The sequence below is a fragment of the Orbicella franksi genome, chromosome 4 (genome assembly GCF_964199315.1).
Source record: "Orbicella franksi chromosome 4, jaOrbFran1.1, whole genome shotgun sequence".
Classification (NCBI taxonomy): domain Eukaryota; kingdom Metazoa; phylum Cnidaria; class Anthozoa; order Scleractinia; family Merulinidae; genus Orbicella; species Orbicella franksi.
The window spans coordinates 22,173,942-22,190,846 of NC_138148.1; the positions used below are offsets into that span (position 1 = coordinate 22,173,942).

The 16,905-nt window shown below is 42.8% G+C and overlaps 1 protein-coding gene across 7 annotated transcripts in view; it reads right to left on the bottom strand.

The window, feature by feature from the left end:
* LOC145484906 (tRNA (32-2'-O)-methyltransferase regulator THADA-like) overlaps positions 1–16,905 on the bottom strand; it is a 656,511-nt gene that overhangs the window by 398,263 nt on the left and 241,343 nt on the right. The window lies entirely within an intron of this gene.

A 16,905-nucleotide genomic window follows, 5' to 3' on the forward strand; every position in this document is an offset into this window, starting at 1 on the left:
TACTCTGATCTCATATTTGACCAACCTTCTGACATTAACTGAAGCACTGTTCTGCCAAGAGGTATTCTGAATATCAACTATTTCATCTAGGTCTCCTGTACAGTGATTTCACAGCGGAGCTCCTGCGGCCCAAAGGGCTGCCAAGCAGAGCCCCGTACTCATATGGGAAAGAAAAGGAAACCCATGAATGGATTTTCGCATGGTTTTCATGGCTAGCGGTATTGCTCGTGGGCACGTACGCACAACAATGATGACGATGACAACGGCGGCTGAGTTGCCCAATAAGGTGGCCATACTCCAGCTAATAAGTTGACAGAGACATGCACCCTCGGTTTGTAGCGGAATAATGCCATCTTTTCTTGGCGGGATTTTTAAAGAAAGGAAAACTCAGTTCTATTTGTTATGCCAACATACGATAGTGGAGGTTGATCTAATGTTTTTAAGATAGGGTTGCACTGAAGGAAAAACAAGAAGATCTGTTAGATCTTATAACCGCGCTTTTAAAATTTAACTGTTTTCTTAGCACTACAGTCCCAACGCAGTGTACATTCCAAAGCAATCCTTGATGATTCATTGATTACTGTAGACACCACATTACTTGATCAACACAAACTGTATTATTGCACCATCAGTCGTAACCGGTGTGAAATCTCCGATGACGTAATAGTCTTAATCTGGAACTTTCTTCGGGATACGTATGGGCATGAAGATACGAACACTATTAACAACAGCTTTCTTTCTTAAAAGTCACGATTAAATTAAATTGTTTTTTCCCTTGAGTAAAGGGCTAGCAAAGAAGTCACACAAGTCACATAATTCAAGAATTGCGTTATCCACGGCTATCCTTAGTACGGTGGTTATTTCCCTACCAATGACGTAATCCTTGCACGTTCTGACAAGTTCGTTGCTTGGCTTGCAAATGTTTAATTTTCCTTCCGATCTATGAACTCGCTGCGATGAAACCGCCAAAGAATTTACTTCATTTGCCTAAAACCACAAGAAATACTCGCAAAATTACAAATAAATTAATGAACGTCGCTTCTGGCGAAATAAACTTGCAAAATAAACACGATCTTATTTGTCATGTAGCGAAAGTGAAAGCTGCAACGTCAACGCATTCCATGGCTGACGTAATACCTTTTTTTAGCGTGTTTATTATTCCCTTTAAATCCAACGCTTTCATAAAACGAAAAGAAAATAGATTTTTTTCACAAAAAAGAAAACAATATCCGTAAAATTGTCCGTCTATTTATGTTTTAACAGCTTCTGCCGCGAAAACATCACACGTTGCGTGACTCAAACTTTGGCCGAGCAGAGGTCTGCGTCTGGTCACCGACAAAAAAAACAAGAAGATCTGTTAGATCGTATAACCGCGCTTTTAAAATTTAACTGTTTTCTTAGCACTACAGTCGCAACGCAGTGTACATTCCAAAGCAATCCTTGATGATTCATTGATTACTGTTGACACCACATTACTTGATCAACACAAACTGTATTATTGCACCATCAGTTGTAACCGGTGTGAAATCTCCGATGATGTAATAGTCTTAATCTGGAACTTTCTTCGGGATACGTATGGGCATGAAGATATGAACACTATTAACAACAGCTTTCTTTCTTAAAAATCACGATTAAATTAAATTGTTTTTTCCCTTGAGTAAAGGGCTAGCAAAGAAGTCACACAAGTCACATAATTCAAGAATTGCGTTATCCACGGCTATCTTTAGTACCGTGGTTATTTCCCTACCAATGACGTAATCCTTGCACGTTCTGACAAGTTTGCTGCTTGGCTTGCAAATGTTTAATTTTCCTTCCGATCTATGAACTCGCTGCGATGAAACAGCCAAATAATTTACTTCATTTGCCTAAAACCACAAGAAATACTCGCAAAATTGCAAATAAATTAATGAACGTCGCTTCTGGCGAAATAAACTTGCAAAGTAAGCACGATCTTATTTGTCACGTAGCGAAAGTGAAAGCTGCAACGTCAACGCATTCCATGGCTGATGTAATACCTTTTTTTCGCGTATTTATCATTCCCTTTAAATCCAACGCTTTGATAAAACGAAAAGAAAATATATTTTTTCCACAAAAAAGAAAACAATATCCGTAAAATTGTCCATGCATTTATGTTTTAACAGCTTCTGCCGCAAAAACATCACACGTTGCGTGACTCAAAATTTGGCTGAGCAGAGGTCTGCGTCTGGTCACCGACAAAAAAAAAAAAAAATAAACCCCGGGTAAACCTAGAACCGCGCTCGGCCCATGGCTGCGCGGTTAAAAAAATTAAGATAGCAACAGAAAGCAAGAATTAACAGGTAAAGAAGTAGCCAAGAAGATTGCAAAACAGAGCGGGCCAGCACTGGGGAAGGAGGCGAAACAGTACTGAACAATGCCGTGAATTATCACGAGTCAAGGGCTAGAGAAAGGAGATGAAGTAATACCGAACAATGCCGTAAAGCAAAGCTAACAAGGGCTATAGAAAGGAGGCAGAGTACCCGACAAATTGACTCAGAAGACGCAGTTCAGTCTTCACAACTTTTGCTGCAAGTTTCTGCCTGGAAGATTAACACTGGCCGTAGTGAATTGCCAACTTGCCGTGAGTAACTTTTGTTGTGGCATTTGCTATGAAAATTAACAAGTTGCCTCGGCAATATAAGCTTATTTTCAATTGGAATTCTTTTTAAAGTCTTCCTTATTTGAAGCCATGCTGTGAGATATTTTATAAATTACATCGTTTTAATTTCGTTCATGTCTAAACAATAACACGTGGGTCACTTTGTGGAGGTTGTTGTAAGTTGTAAAAAAAATAAAGTTAAGCTTATAAAAATATAAAAATAAATTTAACCAAAACTGTATTTGGAAACACAGCCAGTCGAGTTTTGAAGTTTTCTCTGTGTTAGTTGGCACAGCCCCTTCATAAACTGCTAAAATTTCTTCTCCTGTTGTTGAAAATCAAGAAAGGCCACAAACCATTCTAAGCTGAAGCGAACAGGATTTGCTAAATTTACTTTTGATGTTCCTGTGTGAATATTTGCATATTGTGATTACAAAGTATGGAGATTTCCTCACTTTGTTAGTTCAATTTATTCGGTTTGGTGAAATGCTTGGGTGAATTTCCAGGTAAATTTGGTTGAATCACAGCCAACCTTTGTGATATAAATGATACCGTGCAATCAGTCGACCTTATCACCTGAAGCAGACTAGCAGTAAGCAGTCAAAACATTACGATCTACATCTCAAGGTTAATTTGTTCCCTACTGCTGTACAAATAGTGTTCTCTAATTTATAAATTATTTCAATCTGTTGATTAAATGATTGTCTTATAACCCCATATCCAGCTTTGGTGCGTGTACGATATTGATGTATTGTTTATCCATTTTGCTGTAAATTATCTTAACTGATGTGTCAATCAAAACATATCTTGGATATGCTGGGCTCTTCTGACAAATGTACCTATGCCTCATAACCTTTGAGTGCATTTGGTTGTGTAGTGCAGACAAAATACATGTACATAATATAAATTACTCTTAGCTTACTTATAATTCTTGGTATAATTCAATCATAGCAAAATTAATTAATTAAACCCAATAACAGCTCCTGTAGTCCACAATCTCAGTCAAGAAAAAGGACAAATCACATTGAAACTGAATAATAAAATTGTTATTAGAAGCCTATGCGAGTATTCATGATCAGCAAAAAAACATCATAATTACCATTCATGCCAGAGTGATTTTGCTTATTGCAAACCCTTCCAGCAGGAGGAGACTCCATACAAAAGTGAAGATGGCTAAATGTATCTTTGGGGATCAAGTTAGAAAACAAAACTTTCCAACTTTTCACATATGTATACTATTTTGGTATTTTTGTGAGATTTCATTTGGTAGAGATTTAGGGACTAAGTATATTGTAGCCACTGCATCTCACTCAATCCCCACAACAAAAAAATGTGTAAACTTCTTTTGTGTGGGAGTCCCCATGTTAACTAAGAAAGAATATAATGATTAATAACAATGTCTTGTCTTTCTGAATAAGGTAGGAAAGAACAAGAAATGCCACCAAAAAGTACAGAAGACAGTTCTGTTATGTGATCAAGATTTTTGGTAGCTTCTCAGAAATCCTTGAAATCATGGTTCTATATCTCATAATCACACCATCTTACACCTCGATCTGCTGATGTAATCCTAGTTCCACCTGAAACTATTAAATTGTTTGCAATTTACTTCACATGCATGTAGGATTATTTTCATTAGTAACAACATTCCAAAAAATAACTGAGGAGCTCTGCTTTTAGGCTTGGCTAAGTCCACATATTATCATATTATCATCTAAGATATCCACACAATGTCTGGGTAGCTACTTTGCTCAGAAGCTTGCTTCACCTTGCAGAAGAAAATATTGTTATCTTTGATGGTTTTGCAGATAATTTAACATATAAAAATAATTCCTTGGCACATTATTTACTTTCCCACCCAGTACATGACCTGATAGTTCAAATGTCTTTTCGAGGGAGCATTTTCCATCTAATACTTTCTCATAGTGCAAGGGTTTCAAGTATAGATCAGGAGGTCCTCCATGCTATCATTTACAAAATAATGGGTTTAAACCCACTGATCATTTTTATGCCTTTGTTAAACGATTCATTTTCATCACCATTCAAACGTTTTAAACCATATGAAGATCACATTTTTCTGTTCTTGTTGCACATCGTTGGGTTCTCCAGATATTGCCCACAAAACAGGCTAAATGCCTCACTTTTCAATCACGTTTTCAATTGAGCAGTCTCAAAATCTTACATGTTTTTGTGCCTTTGGACATCTGGTTTTTTAAAACTGTGACGAACGAATGCGTGACATTATTTGTTGTTGCAAAATCACCATGCTGTTGTAATAGAATCTCTGGTAGAGGTCTGGGTCAGAGAATTGAGAAGAGAATTAAAAAAACACGTGTGTATTTATGTGAAGGATCTGTCTTTTATTTCGGCCCATTACATTGGTGGCAGCGGTGTAGGACTTGCCAAACTGATAGTATGGCGCACTATAATGATGGTGAGGTTAATTTTGGTCCGCTGATTGACCTGAATTCCGAGGATTTAGCTCCAACTGAAAAGGATGCGACGACAATGGTGAAATCTCCTGTCCTGGTCGGGAGTAGTACTCCACATACTGAAAGACACGGCAACGACGAAACCGTAGACCAAGTCTTAAAGGCAATTATGGCAATCAGCATTGGCATCGAAAAGCAAAACAGTGCCTTAGAGGATTGTTTCGGCGAACTTAGTAAACGCCTCGATGCCCTCGAAACAAAACAGCGTGACAGTCATGTTACATTGGGCACCAGTCCCCATGATAGCGGTCTGGATTTGTTTAGCAATCACGAGGAGGTGCGTTTTAGCAAACTTCCAGTCCCTCTTTCACCCAGCTCTTATCACCAGCTTCCACAAAAAGAAGAGAAGCCACGTGTCCGTCCCTCACTTTACAATGGTTCAACTCTGTGGGAGGATTATAAAGCCCAGTTCGAGCTTGTAGCAGAGATAAATGGATGGGATAGGCGAACCAAAGCAGCCTACCTGGCGGTCAGTCTGAGTGGCCCAGCTCAGGCAGTGCTTGGCAATCTTGACAAAACCCAGCGTACTAGCTACACTGACCTGGTTGCAGCACTTGATAGCAGATTTGGAACATCAAACAGAACGGAAATGTTTCGGGTTTCCCTACGAAGCCCCACCCGAAAGCCTCCCTGAATTGGCTCAGGCAATCCGGAGGTTGACAAGACAGGCCTACCCCAGTGCCCCGATTTCCCTTCGAGAGCTGATCGCAAAAGACCAGTTCATTGAGGCATTGACCGATCCAGAACTTCGTTGGAAGGTCCATCAAGCCAAGGCAGCTACTCTCACGGAGGCGTTGGATGCTGGTGTTGAAGTTGAGGCATTTTTCTCTGCTGAGAAACAACGTAGTAGTGGAACGAAGATATTACAGGCGGTAACTACGCAGAGCCCGACACCAGCAGATTCAACTCTCAAGCAAGAACTGCATGAGCTTAAAACACTGGTACAAGGCCTGGTCCAGTAACCACAAGATACCTCCGATTTTTTGCAACGTAGTCGGCAAAGGGCCTGGAATTCACCAGAGTGTTGGGCTTGTGGTGCCCAGGGGCACATTCAACGCTACTGCCCTAAACGTCTCGGGGATGGGTTGCGTACACCATCGGGGAGGCTAGCTTCTCAACAGCCGCAGGAATGTCCAGGAAACGAGACACTGTCGAGTTCAAGGGCCAGAGCCCAACAAACCAATCAATGCTAAGGCCCACCTTACCTTCAATCAAAACAGATGCCGTGGGTGCCGACAATGACGGCTTGTATGTTAGCGGGTTCGTGAATGGAATGCCAGTCAAGTTTTTAGTGGACACAGGAGCAAACATCACCATCCTGAAGTCCCAAACGTGGGAAGCCATCTCTTGCCATCCAGAATCAACACCAAGACAGCTTCAGCACGTTCTTGACACCATGAAACTGGCCGATGGACGCCCCTCTTCTTTCCTGGGACGTGGAAACACGACACTCAGACTAGGTGACCAAGAATTTGACTGTACGATGTGGGTAGCAGAGATCGAACCAGAGGGGATCCTTGGTTTAGATTTCCTTCGTCGATATGACTGCCAATTGGTGCTTAAAGATGGCTGCTATGAGCTACAGTTTGGAGATGGCAGTGAAGCCAAGCAAGGGCAATCACTCTCCCCCAGCTGCTTTCGAGTGTTCATTGACCGCACATCAGTCACCCCTCCTTGGAGCGAAGCTTTTGTAGCTGGCAAGATAGTTGGTCCTACCCTAGGACTGCTGGAACCTACGGCCAGACTGATGGAAGTGAACCACCTGATGCTAGCTAGAAGCCTGGTAGATGGAGCATCTGACATTATTCCATTAAGAGTGCTCAGCCCCACAGATTATCCTCGTACATTATACAAGGACACCGTGGCAGCTATGTGTGAACCTATCGAACTTGTTGAACCTTCCCACATTGGACAATCCAGCGTGGCTCTTTGCCAGGTACGCGAGGAGGGTGAAAGCATGACAGCTGCTGTAGAGCCAGACAGTGGTAGGCCTTCTGTCCCTGGACACCTCTTAGACTTGTTCGAATGCAGCTCTAATCTTCTAAACCCTGACGAGCGCTCACACCTTGCCGAACTGTTGACCGAGTTTGCTGATGTATTTGCAGTTTCCTCCGACGACCTTGGCCATACCATCTTAGTAACGCATACAATCAACACTGGATCTTCACAGCCCATCCGTCAGCCAGCGAGATGTCTCCCCCCACACAAAAGAGCCGAAGCCAATACCCTTATCAAGGAAATGCTTCAGAAAAAAGTGATTGAGCCTTCCTCAAGTCCCTGGGTATCACCCATCGTATTAGTGAAGAAGAAAGATGGGTCTACTCATTTCTGCGTTGATTACCGTAAACTTAATGACGTGACAATTAAGGACAGCTACCCTCTTCCGAGGATTGATGATTGCTTAGATACACTTGCAGGCTGCAACTGGTTTTCCACACTACACCTCTGTAGTGGTTACTGGCAGGTGACCATGGCCAAGGCCGACAAGCCAACAACTACCTTCACAACTGGAAATGGCCTATACCAGTTCACGGTCATGAGTTTTGGTCTCTGCAATGCCCCTGTAACTTTCGAGCGGCTCATGGAAAAGGTGTTGTCTGGGCTACCTTAAGAGGTGTGCCTTATTTACTTAGATGACATCATAGTCCATGGCTGCAAGTTCAGAGAAGCGATTCAGAGGCTCCGCACCGTATTACAGCGGCTTCACGATGTCGGCCTCAAATTAAGCCCTAAGAAGTGCATTCTCCTCCAGCGACCGCTACCTTTTCTTGGCCATGTGGTGAGCGACCATGGCATATCTACTGACCCCAAGAAGATTGAAGCAGTACATACTTGGCCTTACCCACGAACAGCAAAGGATGTTAAAAGCTTTCTGGGCCTTTGCTCCTACTACAGACGCTTTGTCCGTGGCTTTCCTGACATCGCCAGACCTCTTTACACACTTACCGAAGCACAAAGAGAATTCTGATGGACAAGAGAGTGCAAAGACGCGTTTTGTCAGCTCAAATGCCTGCTAACAACAGCTCCCATTTTGGCCTTCCCCACACTTGATGGCTTGTTTATTTTGGACATAGACGCAAGCAACACTGGCCTTGGCGCAGTATTATCCCAAATCCAAGGGGAGGAGAAGGTGATTGCGTTCCACAGCAAATCACTGAACAAGAGTGAGAGAAACTACTGCGTGAGGCGCAAGGAACTCTTGGCAGTTATTGTGGCAGTAAAGACCTACCACCACTACTTGTGTGGAAGGCAATTTCTCGTCTGCACAGACCACGGTGCTTTGAAATGGCTGTTGAAGTTCAAAAATCCAGAGGGACAACTTGCCAGGTGGCTAGAACTGCTAGGTACTTATGACTTCAAGATTGAACACCGTTCTGGTATACACCATGGGAATGCTAACGCTCTCTCAATAAGGCCATGCGGTGACTGCTGATACTGCGATCATGTCGAACAAAAGCGGGATACCACATCAGTCGCAGATTCTAGAAGTGCAGATGTTGTCCCATGCTGTACACCTCAGGCCCTGGACAAGCCTGAGGAGGGGGGTAGCCTCTCCTCTCCTCAGCAAGATCCCAAACCTCCACCTGAATGCCAGCAGTTCCCAAGCGAAAGTTCTAGCAGATGTGACTTGCGTGCTAGCCAAGTTGCCGATGATGACCTCAGAAAGATAATTGCATGGAAGGAGTCCTGTCCCTCTTGCCCAGCATGGAAGGATGTGTCAACCAAAAACAAAACCATCAAGACTTACTGGAGTCAATGGGACCGTCTGTCCCTACGAAACGGTGTCCTCTGATGGCCGTGGGAATCTGAAGTGGGAGACGAGGTGCGTTGGCAGCTTGTTATGCCTTCCAGTCTCAGAAACGATGTTCTCCAGGAGCTCCACACTGAGGGAACCGCAGAGCACTTAGGTGTCAATAAGACGTTGGGAAGAGTTAAGGAAAGATTCTATTGGCCCAGGTGCACAAAAGGTGTGAAAGACTGGTGTCGGTCATGCGACCTCTGCGCCTCCAGAGAGAGGCCGACCCGCACACCAAAAGCGCCATTGCAGACCTACAACGTTGGTGCCCCCTTCAGAGAGTGGCTCTCAACATATTGGGACCGTTGCAACAAGTACATCCTTGTCATAGGGGATTACTTTTTGAAGTGGACAGAAGCCTTCGCAATTCCCAATCAAGAGGCCACAACTGTAGCAAGAGTGTTAGTTAAAGAATTCGTGGCTTGTTTTGGCATCCCAAGGCAGATTCACTCCGACCAGGGAAGAAATTTCGAGTCGAAAGTGTTTCAAGAAATGTGTGAGGCACTGGGAATGAATAAAACCAGAACCACACCCCTCCACTCACAGTCAGATGGAATGATTGAACGATTCAACCGGACAATAGAAGGCATGTTGTCCAAGTTTGTAACAGAGAATCAACTGGATTGGGATAGCCACTTGCCTGTCCTGCTGATGGCATATCGCTTCGCTGTCCATGAAACCACTTCCTTTACTCCATGTGAGCTAATGTTTGGGCAGCAGATTGACCTTCCAATTGACCTTCAGTTTGGGCGTCTCGAGCAAGAAAGTGGTGACCAGGACAAAGCCGAATATGTGCACCGCCTGTAGGCCTGATTGGAACGCATTCATGCATTTGCCCGTGAGCGTTTGAAGTTAGGGAGCGAAAGGAACAAGCCGTACTACGATCACAAGGCATCACACTGTGGCTTTGAGTGTGGGGACCCTGTTTGGCTACATAACCCCAGATGCAAGAAAGGCAGGACCAATGGTCGTCCATGTTGACCGGCTTAAGAAGTACCAGAGACACAGTTATGTTAACTGGCTAACCGAAGGTAAGACTGGCAAAGACAGAGTATCCACTGTGGGTGAAGCTTCAAAGAGTGGCCAGCCAACTAAGCAGCAGAACTTCAAACCTACGCCGGCAGCTAAGGAATTTGAAAAGGCGCCCGCCATTGACGAGAAAGCACAGGAAAGACCGCGTTGGACACCAAGGAGACTGGCCTGGACAGTTGACTATCAGATGGACTAAGACTTTGTTTACTCTATATCTGGCTAGTGACATTTTGGGGACTCTAATTTAGTGTTTCTTTTAAGGGGGATGGTGTGACGAACGAATGCATGACATTATTTGTTGTTGTGAAATCACCACACTGTTGTAATAGAATCTCCGGGAGAGGTCTGGGTCGGAGAATTGAGAAGAGAATTAAAAAAACACGTGTGTATTTACGTGAAGGAACTGTCCTTTATTTCGGCCTGTTACAAAACCATAGTATTGGACATAGTATTAACAGGTTATCTTATTCCTGTGGTGTGTTGATTGCTTTCTTTCAAATTTTTTGGGCAATCATCAGATGAAAAAACTTTTCTGCTGTCACTTTTTAGCGGCCGTTGAAACTTCACGGGCCGGCTCACAAGTTACATCACAATGGCCAGGATCATCCAGACAGATCAGATCTTATTTGCACATTGGTGCTAGGCTTAAGTTCACCCCTCCCTCCTGGTCCATACAAATGCCCATACACCAAGCCCCACACCTACGAGAGCAGCATTACCATAGGTACATCTTTGATATTTGACATTCATGTTATGATTAATTGATAGCAGTCAAAACAAGGTATCTGCTGATCAGTATCACATGATCATATTGCACGCTCAGGTCGAAAGCTCATCAAGGTTGCATGTTTTTTTTTAAGCTGATTGGTGACCGCATACTGGGTTTGTATTGGATCAGTCAGTCTATTACTCTGGGGGAGAGGAAGGGAGTACATGCAGAGGCAAAATTGTGGTGCAAAATTAACCCCTGGCATGTTGTTGACTTATCTTCAGATATATTCCTTCCACAATCATCTCTTGAAAAGTCCCTGATACATATACGTGATTTCTATAGTTTTGGAAAAATTGGATATGCTCATTGGGTAAAGTTTGTTAAAATTTAACTGGAAACAATAGTGAAACTACATGTTGAAGAATTGCATCCTCACAATTGATCATTTTTTTGTCTTTCTGATCCAAGAAAGACAAATCCTCTTTTTCCTTTCTGGTTAATTATTGTAATAGGGAGCTCTGCTTTTAGGCCTTGCAAAATCTATATATTACTGTTTTTTAAATAAATCAGCCTCTTCAAAGTCATGTGTCAACATGAAACCAACAGTTTGCTGTTTAAAATGAAATCAACATCTTTGAAGTTGAGTGTTTATCATTATACTGTTTTTCATGGTAAAATTAAAATCTCTGAGGTTGTGCATTTAAGTGAAATGAATATTTTACTTTTTAGGGAAATCAACATCTTTAAGGTTGCCTGTTCTCATGAACTGAACATTATACCATTTTTTAAAGTGAAATGAACACCTTAGAAGTATGGTAATAATACGTAAATACCATAAGTCAAAATCTCACCATTTTTGAAGTAAAATTAAGATCACTGCTTTCAAACTTACCTTTTTTTTGTATAAAAATATTTTGTTTTGAGCTCTTGCCTGACAAACCAACAACCTTGTTCCCAAGGTCTCTCATCTTCCCACCCCCCTGAAGTGAGAGAGGAGAAACCCTAGTTGGGTCTGGTCACGTGTCCCCCAGAATTTCTGGGATATGACAATTAGATTATTGAAGGGAGGGGCAGCCTAGTATGAATTTTGTTGATACTGAGCCTACGGGAGTACCGGATGTATTGCAACCAAAATAAACCAGCTTTTTACATCAGTCTCATGCAATGTTCTGCGACAATGTCTGGCACTAAAATGTTGCAAACAGCGAAGAAAACTTATCCATTGTTTGATAACGGAAATCAAACTTGCTGTGGGTTGTGTGGTCCCACACATCGTAAACATCTCTTCAAGAAGACGAATGAAGGATTTCTCACCACGGCTGAGGCCAAGGCTGTCTGGCTGTTGTTGTGGACAGCACAACAAGACACCATTTGCAAAGCAACTCAACTCGTTTTAATGCCTGCTTCAAGTAAGACACATGCAATTACAAAACACGTTTCTCCAAATATGGTAACAAAAGCCATATACGTAACATCTCCCTTTCTTTAAAAAAAAAACTAAAACACTCTTGCCGAAAACTGGTGAAATAAACTATAAATTAACATGTTTCCGTACGAAAGTGTTCAGTGTCTAGACTAACTTGGTCTCACCAAAAAACTTGCTAAATCAACTTAAAGTTTTCAAAGTCTAGCCTTTGCTTAACGACTCAAATCAAAATCTTTAAATCTCAAGGGTGGACAAATACTCCGGGTTGTCGTGTTCTGGGATGCTGACAATGTAGCCTTTGTTTCTTCAGCAACAGATCCATCTACAGAACCTTGTTCAGGACCAGTAGATTTAGCAGGTAACTCAGGGACTCTAGGCATCTCCTTGCAATTCTCTCTTGACGCAGGTGTACCAACATTAGTGCTTTGCTTTTCCAATGTTGCGGGTTCAACTGCCGGTCTCAGGAACTGCCTGTTTCTTCTGGTTTTGTTGCCTGATTGGACTACGTAGGACCTATCTGAGAGTTTCTCGACACAGGTCGCTTGTTTCCATGTTTGGTTCTTTTGCAAGGGTGCAATTCTGACTTCTTGCCCAATCTCCAGCTCAGGTAACTGCTTCGAACGATCAAATCAAAATCTTTAAATCTCAAGGGTGGACAAATACTCCGGGTTGTCGTGTTCTGGGATGCTGACAATGTAGCCTTTGTTTCTTCAGCAACAGATCCATCTAGAGAACCTTGTTCAGGACCAGTAGATTTAGCAGGTAACTCAGGGACTCTAGGCATCTCCTTGCAATTCTCTCTTGACGCAGGTGTACCAACATTGGTGCTTTGCTTTTCCAATGTTGCGGGTTCAACTGCCGGTCTCAGGAACTGCCTGTTTCTTCTGGTTTTGTTGCCTGATTGGACTACGTAGGACCTATCTGAGAGTTTCTCGACACAGGTCGGTTGTTTCCATGTTTGGTTCTTTTGCAAGGGTGCAATTCTGACTTCTTGCCCAATCTCCAGCTCAGGTAACTGCTTCGAACGATGGTCATGGTAAAACTTGGCCTTTCGCCTTTTCCACTCTAATTTCTCTGTGGAATGTGCACTAACTTTGGGACGGAGAAGCCTTGACGCTGTAGGTAAGAGAGTTCGTGTTCAGCACGACTTAAGTCTCTGAGCCAGGTTGGCTCCTATGCCTTTGGTGGGAGTGTTCCTGTAGTCTAATAGAGCTAGCCAAGGATCTTTTCTATCACCTTCAGCCTTCTTGAACAGTAGTTCGACTGCCTTCACTGAAGATTCCGCTTTACCATTCGACTTCAGGTAGTATGGCGAGGATGTGACATGGTTAAATTCCCAGCTGGGTGAAAACTCATGAAATTCCTGGTTGCTGTACTGTGAACTGTGATCTGAGACAACTGTGTCCGAGATCCCATGTCTACTGAATTGCTCTTTAAGCACTTGAATAACTGCACATGAGGTGGTGTCCTCAAGTTCAGAGACTTCCACAAAATCTGAGAAGTAGTCAACAACCCTGATGTAATTCTTCCCACTGAGAGTGAACAAATCTGTGGCCACTTTACTCCAGGAAAAGGTAGGGATTTCATGTGCCTGCATGGGCTGACTAGCATTCCTAGCCTGAAACTCTGCACAGGTTGAGCATCTCTCGACTTGGTCTTTTATTTCTGAATTTATTCCTGGCCAGAACACAATGTCTTTAGCCTTCCTTAAGCATAAAGCAACTCCTTGATGACTTGAAAGAATTCTTGAGAGCATCTCCGGCCTCATGGCTTTGGGAACAATCATGCGCTGACATGCTGACAATCATGCGCTGACATGCGCTCTCTGTAATTCCAGTAGTCTCGAACTGGTACTGGGCATTCCTCTCTTCTCTGGCCATCCTGACAGAACAGTAGTCTTCAGGGTCTCTAAGACAAGGTCTTGTGATGTGCACTTCTGCAGCTGAGTTAACTTTTATGGAGCCACTTTGATGGAGTCAAATGGAGTGAGTGTTTCAAGTTCAAGAGCAAAAACTTGGAAGTTGTCTGTCATCTCCTTCTTGCCAGTTAGTGAGGCTCTAGACAAGTGATCTGCAACATACAACTGTGCACCTGGCTTGTATTTAACCTCTATGTTAAAGCGTTGTAACATTAACATAATCCTTTATAGTCAACAAGGATCCTTTACAGTCAACAAGGAGCAGAGAGGATTGCCTTTTGGAAAATGGACTTTAAGGGTTTCTGATCTGACTCAACTGTTATCTTCTAACGACCAGCAAGGTACTGACTATACCTCTCGCAGGAGAAGACAATTGCTAGACATTCTTTCTCAATTTGAGCGTATTGTCTCTCAGTCTGTGATAATGACTGTGAAGTAAAAGCGACTGGTTGGCCATTTTGCAGTAACGCTGCACCTAACCCATACTCGCTCACATCACATTGTACTGTGACCTCTTCTTGTATATCATAATACTTGAGCACCGGGTGTTTGACTACAAGCTCTCACACTTCCTGGAATGCTCTCTCATGTTGCTGAGACCAGACGAACTTTGCTTCCTTTGAGGTCATCTCTCTCAGTGGCTGAGCAACCTCTGACAGCCTTGGGAGGAACTTTGACAAATAATTAACAAATCCTAGGAGACTCAGCAGTTCCTTCCTGGATGTAGGCTTCGGCATTTCTTGTACTGCCTTTACTTTCTCTGGGTCTGGCTGTAACCCTTCCTTGGTAATCAAGTGCCCCATGAGAGCAGACAGAGAAGGTTCTCATCATGATTTCAGTTTGCTTCATCCTCAGTCTCTCTAAAACCCATCACTAATATGTCATCCCTGATGACTCCTACTCCATCAAGCTTCTCATGCAATTTACATTCAAATTCTTTCAGAGCCAAGTTGATACCAAGTACTTGTAACACCCAAAGGGTGTCCAGAAGGTTGTCTTGAGACTGCTGCTCTCATCCAATCCGACCTGGTAAAACCCATCTTTGGCATCTAAGGTACTAAATACTTTAGCTTTATTGAGCTTAGGCAATAATTCGTCTAATGTGGGCATCTGGTACTTAGGACGGATGACTGCTTTGTTGAGATCATTAGGATCCAAACAAATTCGGATCTTGTTGGGTGTTGTGACCACAACCATGCTGCTGATCCAGTCAGTTGGTGTTGTGACTTTCTCCACAATTCCTCTCTCTTCTTGGTCATCCAGTTTAGCCTTCACTTTGTCTCTCAATGCAACTAGCACTCAACGTGGAGAATGCTGCACTGGTTTGACACTAGGATCTGTGACTATGGTTGTACCACCAATATGGCCTAGCCCTTCAAAGACATCTTTGTAGTCACCCAGAATCTGATCTCTGGTAAGGTAACTGCTTTTCAGGACATGAATGGACTCTTCAGGATCTAAATCCACCTTCAGGAGCCCCAACTGCTTGCACGTCCCAGCTGATAACAGGGGTTTGTTGGAACTCTCAACAACTTGAAATCTCAGGTCCACTCGTTTGCCCCTTCTCTCTGCTGTAATTGTGGTTTCACCAACAGGCTGTATCAAGGTACCATCAAATATCTTCAGCTGAGCATTGGACTTGCACAAAGGAGGATCACCATTCTGTAACAGTTGAGCTAAGTTCTTGTGACTGATCACATTGCAAGTTGCACCACTGTCCAACTGACACACCAGTTGCTCTTGGTACTCTTCTATTATGAAAGTAATACTGGATGTTAATTGTTTCCCACTTCCATTAATGGCAGTGATCTCTTCTACCTTTAACAATGATTCCTCTGAGTCATACCCTTCTGCCTCTTCAGCCACATGAACCTTCTCTTTGCTGGCCATACACACCTTGGCAAAGTGATTCATTCTTTTACAACTACGACATTGCTGACCAAAAGCTAGACAATCTGTCTGTTTGGCATGCTTCTTTTGCTGACCACAATACTTGCATTTCTACGTTTTGCTTGGATATGGTTTGTTAGGTTTCTTTTGATTTGACATTTTTTCCAGATGTGGAGGCTTCCTGTCTTTTTTGGATTTACGCTTACCCTGAACTAAGTTTAGTTCCTCATTGTTCTGTTTCTCATCCTTTTGAATCAATTTTAGCTGCTTATTCGTTACTTCGCTTAACTTACACATGTCAAGAGCTCTATCCAAAGACAAGTCTTTCTCCCTAAGCAATCTTACCTTTGTACCCTTATCTTGTATTCCAATAACTAGGCTGTCATGTATCATTTCGTCAGTAAGTGTTCCAAACTGACAGGATGATGCGAGTTTTCTTAATCTATTGACATAGCAATCAACAATTTCCTCAGACGATTGAACACACAAGTTGAAAACATACCTCTCATAGACCACATTTCTCTTTGGTAGGAAGTACGTTTCCAATGCTTTCAGTGCTGAAGTTATCATCAGTTCCTCGGTGCCAAAATTTAGATTCAGAAAAATTTGCAGGCACTCCTTTCCCATAATGGAGCAAAAAGTTGCTAATCGAACAGACTGACCTTTCTGATCATGCCATTGTTGCTTGAAAAATTCCCAGTTGCTCGTGAGATGTTCACCACAAACCATAGCGCTTCGTACTGGAAAATTTGTCTGAAGATTTGAGGTGGTGGAGTCGACTGTGGAGCTGACAGTGGAGGAGCTTGTTCAGTGTCCGACATCGTTTCGTTTTCCACCCATGTGGTCGACACAAGAAAGTCGCTGTACTAACTGTTAACCACGGAATTATCGCTTTGCTTTGCTTCAGTAACTGCTTTGACTGAATATCAACCAGAAGAAGGAATCTTGAGCATTGCAGCTTGCTTGAAGATTAACAAAACACTTCTGACACCATGTTGCGGATGGCACAACAAGACACCATTTGG